This window comes from Euleptes europaea, chromosome 16 (assembly GCF_029931775.1).
Source record: "Euleptes europaea isolate rEulEur1 chromosome 16, rEulEur1.hap1, whole genome shotgun sequence".
Taxonomy (NCBI): domain Eukaryota; kingdom Metazoa; phylum Chordata; class Lepidosauria; order Squamata; family Sphaerodactylidae; genus Euleptes; species Euleptes europaea.
The window spans coordinates 38,792,888-38,804,142 of NC_079327.1; the positions used below are offsets into that span (position 1 = coordinate 38,792,888).

General features: G+C 42.7%; 1 non-coding gene across 1 annotated transcript; it reads left to right on the plus strand.

The window, feature by feature from the left end:
- The first annotated feature begins 10,857 nt into the window (after window positions 1–10,857).
- Window positions 10,858–10,926, plus strand: TRNAS-GCU (transfer RNA serine (anticodon GCU)). Its single transcript has one exon. It is a non-coding gene; the product is annotated as a tRNA-Ser (tRNA).
- The last annotated feature ends 329 nt before the right edge of the window (window positions 10,927–11,255 follow it).

Consider the following 11,255-nt stretch of genomic DNA (forward strand, 5'->3'; position numbering starts at 1 on the left):
AATGTTCACCTGGAGAACAATCTCCAGTTCACCTGGAGAAAAGAACCTTGGTGTATGAGGTTCTGCAGGGTGTGATCCTCTTTCCAATGTTAATTAACAGCTATATATGCTCTCTTGCCCAACTAGTCTGAAGTTTCGGACTAGGTGTCACCAGGATGCTGGTGACATCCAGCTTTACTTGTTGATGGGCTGCCAGCCCGATACCACCCCAGACACACTCACTTGGAGCCCATGAGGAAATGGTTGAAGCAGAGCCGACCAATGCTAAATCCATTGAAGATGGAGGTCCTGTGGCTAGTCCAGGGCAGCTCTGAGGTGGTGCGCCAGCTCCCAGCTCTTTTCCCCCAGTAGGGACCAAAAACAGATTACATCATTCTCTTCTACATTTTATCCTCACAAGAATCCTATGAGAGTGATTAGGCTGAGAGTGTGTGACTCGCCCAAGGTCACCCTGCAAGAATCCATGTCAGAGTGGGATGGCCATTTGAAGATGGCTCTCCCAAATCCTAGCCTGATACTCAAACCACTACATCACACTGGCTTCTAAAAATTATGCACATGTAATTTTTCCCACAGAAGGGCAAACAAAGTAGTAGAAGAAGAAGAATTGGTTTTTACATGCCAACTTTCTCTACCACTTAAAGGAGACTCAAACCAGCTTACAATCACCTTCTCTTCCCCTCCCCACAACAGACACCCTGTGAGGTAGGTGAGACTGACTTGTCCAAGGTCACCCAGCTGGCTTCGTGTGTAGGAGTGGGGAAACAAATCCAGTTCACCAGATTAGCCTCCGCCACTCATGTGGAGGAATGGGGAATCAAACCCGGATCTCCAGATCAGACTCCACTGCTCCAAACCACCGTTCTTATCTACTACACCATGCTGGCTCTCCCAGTGTGTAATCATGTTATAGGTGTTTAGATATATTGTACTTTCTTCCAATCATTGTGTTTCTGTATGGAGAAAGTGTGTTCAGAAGTAAGATTCTAGTGTCTTGTCTGTAACCAGCATTCATATTACCAAAAAGGACTGCACAGACCTTACTTTTCCACAAAACTTTATATGTGCATTAAAATACTAAAGTGAAACATGCTGGATGAACTGATCACTAGTAGGATAATCGACATAATTAAACCCATTACTAGATGTCCTTGCATACAGGAGATAATGGGTATAACATTTCCTGAAAATTTGAAAAGTGTTGGGCCATAATTCCTTGCTGCATTTCTGCTCATTTGGGCACACATTTTCGAAACAGATTTTGAACTTCAAAATGAGGTCTTAATGACAATTATAGAAAAAGTGTGTTTCATTCTGCAGCAACAAGAATGGGCATACATTTCATGGGAAGAAACATTCACAGCAGATTATGCTGTGGATCAATTTCCTCCGGCACCATTAACTTCAAATTAGGTACAGGACACAGTTGGTTCACTTTGGTTCATTGCACGGTTGGTCAGCCGATCAGGAGAGGGCAGAAAGCTCCTATTCAGGTGTTCCCCTTCACCTACAGGCATTTTGCTGAGGCTGGTCCATCCACGGCTATTATAGAACTGACCAGGAATTTTTTTTTGGGGGGGGGGTTGCCTGATTGGCCAGGTATGAAAAGCCTTTTCTGCTTGCTCCATGCTTTCTCTGTGAACAGGATGTTGTTGTCTAAATAATATTGGTTACAAACTGGTTAGGCCACAACTCGTTGGCAGGAACAGGGCAGGTTGTTCATGATAAGTATGGTTAATTGGCAAGGCTCCTCATCCATCTGACTTGATGGGACGTGTCCAGAAGAGACCATAATTTGCCCTTTGCAAGTATTTTAGCTCTGGTTTTAATTGTTTTAATGGGTTTTTAGTTGGATTTAATGGTTTTTAAGATGTGATTTTGTTATGTATATTTTAATTTGTTGGCCACATTTGTGGCCTTCACGAGGGCAGAAAGGCAGGGTACAAACTTTGTAAAATAAATACAATTTGTTGATAAAGACTTTTCCATATTACTCCTTCCTGACTCTCAGTTGATTTCTACCCTACATGAAACAGGGAGAAGCAGTCAAGGTAACCGCCCCCATCCCACAATTTAAGACCCTCACCCTATGATCCAGAAGAAGGCAGAGTCGGGCCAAAAGCAGCATGAGCCACTCACGTGAGGCTGAGAGAGGCCCAACTAAGTATTCCAAAGTTACTCCAACAAGTTCGGCTGTGACTCCCATGGCACCAAGTGAATACAAAACACTAAGGGTAAATTAGAGCACTTTCCTTGGCCAATTGTGTGAGCCACTAGTTGCTGCTACAAACAGCCATTCTTACAAAAGCTGGTTATGAAAAATCCCAGCGTCTTTCAGGTAATCAACTGTTTCATATATACCAAGCAGCTTAGATGTGATTTTTTTCTTTCTTTTTTTTAGTAAGGCATGGCTTATTAAAATAAAGGAATAAAATTGTCAAGAGAAGGCTGGGATGAACAAAACTTGTGGTGAAACCTATTGCAGGTATAGTTTATTTATTTATATATATATTTTTAAAAAGGCTTTTTCTGGAGAAAAAAATGTGACTGTTTCATGTTAAATACATCCTGATAGCAGAAGCCGAAACCTTTTGTCACACTGCTCACCACGTCTGATGGCAAAGCCAAGACAGTTCTGTTGCTAGAACGACGGTGGCAGCAAATCTGAACTGCCCTTTAAAAAACAGCATGTCATGCCATGAGAAGGTCAGCCTAACTTTAAATATCTCTATTCTTGCTATTTAATATTAAGGAAACAGGGCAAGGGCAGCAGTGTTGAAAAGACAAAAGGTATATAAGTAACCCGTGAGGTATATAATGAGCCCCATGGCGCAGAGTGGTAAGCTGCAGTACTGCAGTCAAAAGCTCTGCTCATAACCTGAGTTCGATCCTGATGGAAATCTGTTTCAGGTAGCTCAAGGTTGACTCAGCCTTCCATCCTTCCAAGGTCGGTAAAATGAGGACCCAGCTAGCTGGGGGTAAAGGGAAGATGACTGGGGAAGGCACTGGCAAACCACCCCGTAAACAAAGTCTGCCTAGGAAACGTCAGGATGTGACATCACCCCATGGATCAGGAATGACCTGGTGCTTGCACAGGGGACCTTTACCTTTTTTTATATAAGTAACATAAGCTGAAAGATTATGCACATTGCTGCAGCAAATAATTATAAATAACTAGGAATCTTCAAAAAATACTGCAGATTTTGCATTCCTTGATTCTACATTTATTTTTTTTATTTGTTTATTATATTTCAATGACGCCTCCTCGGAGTCCTGCTCAAGGTGGCTTGCAATTGAAGCCATGTCATACTAATTAGCATGAATAAATGTTTGAAAATTTTCTCACAAGGATTGCAGATTTTTTTTTGTAAAAAAAATTAACAGTAATTATTATCACGACATGTCTGTGATGCAAACTCCTTAGCAGAGCTGTCTTCTCAACAACCTTTCCTGTATCATAGTAAGGGAACTATGGCTCAGGAGGAATGAATGCACGACTGGATTGGGATCTGAACCCAGGTCTCTCAGGTCTGCGACTCATAAAGGACTATGCACTCTATCAGTTGAGTTTAGGGTTGCCAGGTCCCTCTTTGCCACCAGTGGGAAGTTTTTTTGGGGTGGAGACTGAGGAGGGTGGGGTTTGGGGAGGGGAGGGACTTCAATGCCATAGAGTCCAATTGCCAAAGTGGCCATTTTCTCCAGGTGAACTGATCTCTATTGGCTGGAGATCAGTTGTAATAGCAGGAGATCTCCAGCTACTACCTGGAGATTGGCAACCTTACTTGAGTTTTAGAAATTATGTATTATACTAGTTGGATTTGTTCTTCGTAGGAGGTGTCTCTTCTTTCGTTATGCCGAGCATTAACATCTGAAGAGTAATACCTCAAGGGCAAGCCACTCACAGCATGCATGCATGCTGTCAGCAGTGTACCAGACCATTTTGCTTGGCACCCTGGACCGGATCTCCACCTAAACAACTAAGGCTCTGACAACATTGCTGGGACCAGCAGTGCAGAAAGGAGCAGCAGATGTGATTTATACCCATTATCTGAGATCTGCAGAGCCGCCAGCTGAGTCCAAGGCAAATTCCTGAGATGCTGGCAGCACCACTGGGGCTTGGCTTGCTCCATCCATGTCCTGTCATGTACAGCCCTCTTTCCCCCCCTACAATTTGGTTTACATTTGGATAAAAATGTAATAAATAATAATATTGGTGGTATAGTTCATAATCAGCAAATGTAGCATACTTTTTTGGTGACGTCCAAAGATTCACTTATTTTGGAAGGCAGTGCATCAGTTCATTAATGAAATGTTATGCTATAATATACCCCTTGAATCCAAGATAATTTTACTAGGATATTTGAAAGATTGTGATAGTTTTTTTTAGTTTATTAACTGACACACAAATGCTTATAGAAGTCACATGGAAGAAATCACTATCACCATCTGTAAGTGATTGATTCAATAAAATCCATAACAGGGTTTTATTGATAAAACTGGGATATTACCAGACAAGTAAAATGAATCACTTCCAGAATACCCTAAATTTAATCAGTATTGGATACTGTTTATTATGCTGGGGAATGAGAAAATAGGAGAGAAAAACTATCCATTTGCTTTTTATGTACTGTAATATTTGTTGTCATTTTGCTTCTGTGTGGTTATTTAATTATGAGTGTGTTTTATTGTATGATATTTTTCTTTGTTAATAAAGACATACAAAAAAAATCACAGGAGGCTGTTGGGGAAGGGGAAGGGAGAGAAAAAAACCCTGCTTCCATCACTGCAACAGCAGTAAGACAGTAGATTTCTCTTCATACCATTGCTTTTGATTAAACATCCAGATGCTTCGAATGTTAATTCTGAACTACTTTTTGCCCTGATGATGGTGAGATGTAGTCCTTGTATAGACACTGTCTCTTTGGAACACTAGCAAAATGTATCTGTTAATCTGCCTACTTTTAATTACAGAAGCTGCAGATTTTTTTGTGTGTGGGGGGGGGGAAACGTATTTGGTAGTTGAACGTGTCTTGTGTAATTCAGAAGTATTTGTGGACCCTGCACTGAATCTTAACATTGTTGGCTGGGAGTACTTTTCACCAACTGTGATGCCCCTAGGAAATAGTGACATGGCTACTTCGATACATCTTGGTAACCTTAGCACAACTGAGGCTACATTTAGACAGTGCTGTCTCATATTTTGAACTTAAACTGTTGCTCTCAGTGCCGGCTTCCGAAGAGCTGAGAGGCTCTGTTTGCTGCTGGTGCACCATTTCCACTCTAAGTTGGAGCAAAGCAGGTTTTTCTTTGCTGTGGCTTAAAAGAAAAAGCCTGGGGAGTCCCATGGGAATATGGCATTGGAAAGAATATGGCATTGTGTAGAAACTCCCAAATAAAATTGGGCATGCTGTGTGGATAGAAGTAGCCCAGTATAACAACTTAGAACCAGTTTTGGACAAGTGTAGCTAGATTTTGCATACAGTGATCGAGGTAAAACTTTTTAAGAAGACTGCATAATTCCCTTGAAGTGATACATGTTGATCCAAAGATTTTTTTAAAAAGCAATATGCTGGTCACATGCACTAATGACACGTTCTCCGCAACTTTGTCAGTCATATTTGACGAGTGGACAGAATTGCATTCAGGCTCAAGTGCCCTTTCAGCATCAGTTAGCATACTAGGAACAGAAGGCATTCTTTCTATACATTTTTTTAAACTATCTCCCCAGTCAGTGAAGGATAGTCAATTATCGGTATTGGTCTGACAAGGGATGCCACCTGAGGCCACCACTCCCGCCTGTTGTTCCCATCTGGCAGGGCTCATTCTTCTTCCCTCTCGGTTCCCCAGGTGTCTTTAAACACAGCACGCAGATAGGGCTTCCCAAACTATCTCCCAGGTCTCCTAAGAGTTTGAAAATCCCTACTGAGTACACATGGCTTCTGTGCTTTTTTTTTTTTTTAAATGATTGTGAAATGAAGGGGAAAGGAGCATTAGCTGCTCCATTGCGAGGATGGGCATGGGGGTGGCAGGAGCAGCTGAAGCGGAGGTGAAGGGGAGGGAGCACAACAGTGATGATGGCAGCAGTAGAGACCAAGGAGCTGCTACAACACCTGAGCCCACCACCTGACCTTGCTTCATTCTACAGCTAGCTCTGCATGTTATAAATGTCATTACATAAATCTGTGGTGTAGCCACACTGAGAACACTTTGTATTGCTCTGAATGCCACATCTCAAAAACATGTCCTAGGTACTAGGATAGTCTCTCCTCAAACCACCCCATGGAGCTGCTATTGGATCCACTGTGAAACTTAACCTGTAGCCATGTAAGTAACACAATGGTTTTCAACAGAGCCAGTAGCAGTTCCATGAAGCAGTTTGTGGATGCCAAAAGAGAGTGTATGTGGAAGCTCAAGCCACTTCAACCTAAATGTTATAGTTACAAAGAGCTGGTATGCATCTGGGAGGCACAAAACTCCCACCACACAAATGATACAAAGTCCTCATGCTCTCCAACAAATGTGAGGAGTCTGTTATGTGTAGATGGAGCCAGAGAGAGGAAGAGGGGGAGAGAAAGAGAGATTTTGTTCCTCTGTTTGTGGTCACCTGTCATGGTTAAAAGCTTGTTCTGCCAAGGCAGAGGTTCTTTTGGATTTGGGGGCAATAAATACACAGGTAGGTGAAGGAAAAGCAATGCTTTACTTATAACACACAGCATTCAGCTTATAACACAAAGTAACACAAGACATTCAGCTTATAACACAAAGCATTCAGCTGGCACACAATATAGCATTTATACTTTACAAGAGCTTATCTCCACTTCAGCTGCTGGGAGCTCCATGTACAGCAGCGAGAGAGACCCCGGGTCTTCAGTCAGGTTACACAGCATCCAGATCCTGATCTGTGTTGAAGCTCTCTGCTGGTCTTCACTCTTGGGTTTTTATCACTCAGGCCAGATACCTTAATAGGTTGATTCAGTGCACCTGGCTCACAACCCTTCATTCCTGATCGTGCATACCAGCCGATGCATGAGTCAGCACAGAATGCCTAATCAATCTGAGATTGCACCTGGTACACAATGCTCCCATCTTGTAAGGAAAGGAAGAAAACAAACTATGCTTAATAGGCCAGCATTCTTTACAGAGGGAATATGGGGGAAATGAGACATGTCAACCTAAACTCCTCGCCATACAATATTCTTCCGCATATTTCCAATACACAGCTGGACTGGCCAGACAGCCATAACTGCTACCAGCCACATCAGGAACTGCCACCACTGCAGAAAGATAAATGGAGGGAGGAAGATTCCATGAAAATGTTCTTAACTTTTTGTTGTTGTTGTTTGTCGACTGCAGAATGCAGAAGGAATGAGATGGTGGAAAGCAGTCAAAGGTTGGATTTTTTAAAAGAGACAATGGAAACAGGATTAGCAAAGAGATGATTCTGTGAAGGTGAAGAACTAACAATGTAGCATGCCAGGCAAAGACCACTCATTAGAAGCAGCTCTGTAGCTAAACAAATAGTGAATATAAAAAGTCAGAGCTGAATGCCTGAAAGCATGCACTACTTGCTCAGTTTCCCAGGCATGGGAAGCCACAATATGTAGGTGAGATGAATAGTAAGGTTTTCATGTCAGTTTTCATTGTTTCTCAGTAAGGGGAAAGGGGGCCGTTTAGGAAAGCAAGGTGACCTTCTGAATTCAAGCCTCTTAGCTTTGTGTCACATTTCCATAGAAAATGCTATAATTATTTGAGCACTCCAGTTTCTCTTTGCATTAGTATGCCTTGAAACCGTGTGCAGTAATCCCCCCCACTTCTATAACCTAGGCCATTCCTTTGTCAAACCGTTACCTTATGATTCTCTCCCACTTTGATAGGCAGACTAGGGAAAACTTTTAAGAACAATGTTATGCTGAGAAGCCATCTATATTCTAATAGCCCAGTCAGCCAAATCTGAGGATACTTAAATCTGGAGATTAGACCCATGAATGGACAAGACAGATCCTTCTACAAACCTAAAAAAATCACTAGGTTTTCAGAAAAGTCAGAAATCTTAAAAAACAAACAACAACAAAAATATTAGAAAGTTTTAAAAACCCAGATAATAAAAGGAGCACCTACAGCCTTAAGAAACAGATTCCCTCAGTGGCTAGGCAATGGCAACAGACTTCATTTCTGCCAGTAAAAGGCAGAGGGATGGGACCTTTCCAGGGGTGTTTTGGCCTTTGAGGGAGGACTCCTTGAGGCCAAGCCTGGCAGGAATAACCAGATGACAACATACCACGTGATTAGTATGCAACTAGGACATATTTTTCCTGAGTAGAGACACTGTCCTTCAGTGTTACTCCTCTGAAGATGCCTGCCACAGCTGCTGGCGAAATGTCAGGAAAGAAAATACCAAGACCACGGTTACACAGCCCGGATAACCCACAAGAACCATTTTGCTATATAGTTTATACTACAAGACCATTGTCATGTTTCCTGGCACTACATTTCTGTGTTTACTTCTTTTCATTGACAATTTTTTACTGCATAAAGATGGCTCTAAAAGTATCATGACAAGTCTAATAATGTTTTAGAAACCTTAGAGCATGACTTACCTTTTTTTTTTCTCTGCCAGTATTTTGCCGAATGTGACACATTTATTATGGTTGCACTCACCTCACCCATCTGCCAATTTTGTAGCAATGGTTTGGGAAATCTGCGCTTCGGAGAGCTGCATTTCAGGTGTCAACATCAGCTGTAATGTCAATATTCCTGCTCTGTCAAAGATTGTCAAAATGCTGTTGGAAAATAAAGAAATAGGTCAGGGCCTGACATTTCTACTGGGAAATAACATGAAAGAAATATAGCCAGCGATGCTGTCTTTTTATCATAAAAGGAGCTACAAAGTAGCTTCTTCCTTTGCAAATTACATTTAAGCATAAAAGCTTCATGTATAACATTAAACCAAGCAATCAGTAGGCAAAATGGGGCTTGAAATATTAAAGCTTCGCTACGCATGTCTAATGTGGAGAGTCTAGTGTATCCTCCTAGAACATAAATTCATAAGATGTCCACTACAAGAACTATATGTTCCATATAGAAAAGTGAACCTAGAAAAAATGGTAGTTTTCAGATTTGAATTTCAGTATTAATACTGGGTTTTTTGGGGGGAGGGGATTTGGGTTCTGGTGTTTCCAGGATTCCAGAATTATTTGGGTTCCCTTATTCCCTATGGGGAATGTTTTCAGGGGCTGGAGTCATTATTTTTCAACCAAATATTATAAAAATTGCAAGGGACCTAATGCCGTCTGCCCACTAAAGACCCCCCCCCCATTTCAAGCAAAATGGAACAAGGGTCCAATTCTATAGGTCCCTGAACAAGGTGCCCCAAGCCATCCTATTTGCAAAGATGTGGACTGTGGGGGGGGGGGGAGAACCGTGGAAAAGGGCCCTGCCCCCACAAAGGAGGAAGGGAGGGAGGAAAGGAGGGAGAAGGAGCTAGCCAGACCCATACCTCTACATGGCCCTTCACCTGGCTTGCTCAGACTGGGAACCACCTTCCCTGGGATGTGTCAGCTGGGAGCTGTCTTCTCCAGGCTGGACAAAACTCACAATAGCCAGGAGCTGCCTTTCCTGGGCTGGGAGAGATCTCCTCTCTCCCTCCCGTTGCCCAGGAAACCTGTTAAAGAAAAAGGAACAGGCCTGGGATCCTTAAAATGTCAACCCTGTATATTCCTGAATATTTTTGGAAATATATGAAACTTGGATACCAGTATTCTTGAGAACCCAGAATACTGCTCCAGATATCCAATTCTACCCTAAAAACACCAATACCAAAAATAAATTTTCAGGTATATGTTCGGACCAGTTATATTCAAGTTCAAATCCCTAGTCCCAGACCCTGACAATCATACATGGATTTAACATGTGTATTGAAGTGGTTGATTTACATTATAACGGTATGAACTGCATTTGGGGAATGCATTTTTTTATACCATTTTCTGGAAAGCACCACACTCTAATAAGTTTACCACCTGTGGTCCCTAAGCAATTACCTTGATTGTACATTGTACATCTGGAAGACTCTTATCCTTAGTGTTGGTGGTGATGTCATTTGTGTGAACTGGATATTTCACATAGGAGTTATAGAAGCTGTGCTGCTGCCATTTGTTTCTCAAATTGTTTTTGAGTCCAAACATGAAAATTCAGGGGCTAAATTGCTACCATAATGCAATACCTCACGTCCTCTGAGGGTCTGCCTAGGGTTGCCAACCTCCAGGTAGTAGCTGGAGATTTCCTGCTATTACAACTGATCTCCAGCCGATGGAGGTAAGTTCACCTGGAGAAAATGGTCACTTTAGCAATTAGACTCTATGGCATTGAAGTTCCTCTCCTCCCCAAACCCCAACCTCCTCAGCCTCCACCAAAAAAAACCTCCCACTGGTGGCAAAGAGGGACCTGGCAACCCTAGGTCTTCCCCAACTGAGATCTCCCCTCTTTTCTGGAGCACATGTCATTGAATATTGTTTTATTGCAGTCACTCACCTCCTAGTTTTTCTTAACTAGGCAGGATTAGAATAGGGCACTATACAACAGTATGTGTCTCTTACCTTATACTGCAGTGACAGACCAGACTACCACATTTTCTGTCACATGAGACCCAAGCCCATCTAAGCAATATATTCTTACCATAACTTAGAATTAGGCCTGCCATCATCATCATCATCATCTCTTGCCCTTGTACAGGTGTTTTCAGTGGCAAGGTTGGCAAGGTTGGCATTTTTTCTGTCTCTGCCAGTCTTGTCAGCAGTCTCCCTTTCTGTGTCAGTCAGACCAAGCCATGGTGATCCATGACACAGGTGATACAGGGGAGAGGCCGTGGCTCAGTGGTAGAGCATCTGCTTGCTATGCAGAAGGTCCCTGGTTCAATCCCTGGCATCTCCAGGTAAAGGGACTAGGCAAGTAGGTGATGTGAAAGACTATCTGCCTGGGAACCTGGAGAGCCACTGCCGGACTCAGTAGGCAGTACTGAATTTGATGGACCAAGGGTCTGATTCCGTATAAGGCAGCTTCATGTGTTCATGTGACACAGTCACCTCCCGATTGGACTATTCCAACTCACTGTATGCAGGGCTGCCATTGAGGCTTCTTTGCAAAGCACAAATTCCCGACTTACCGGGAATCCCCGTTTTGCTGCCTGGGCGGTGGGGAGGAGCACGGGAAGCAGGCAGAGCAAAGACATCCGGAGAGGCAACAGCTGAGAGTTGGGCTGA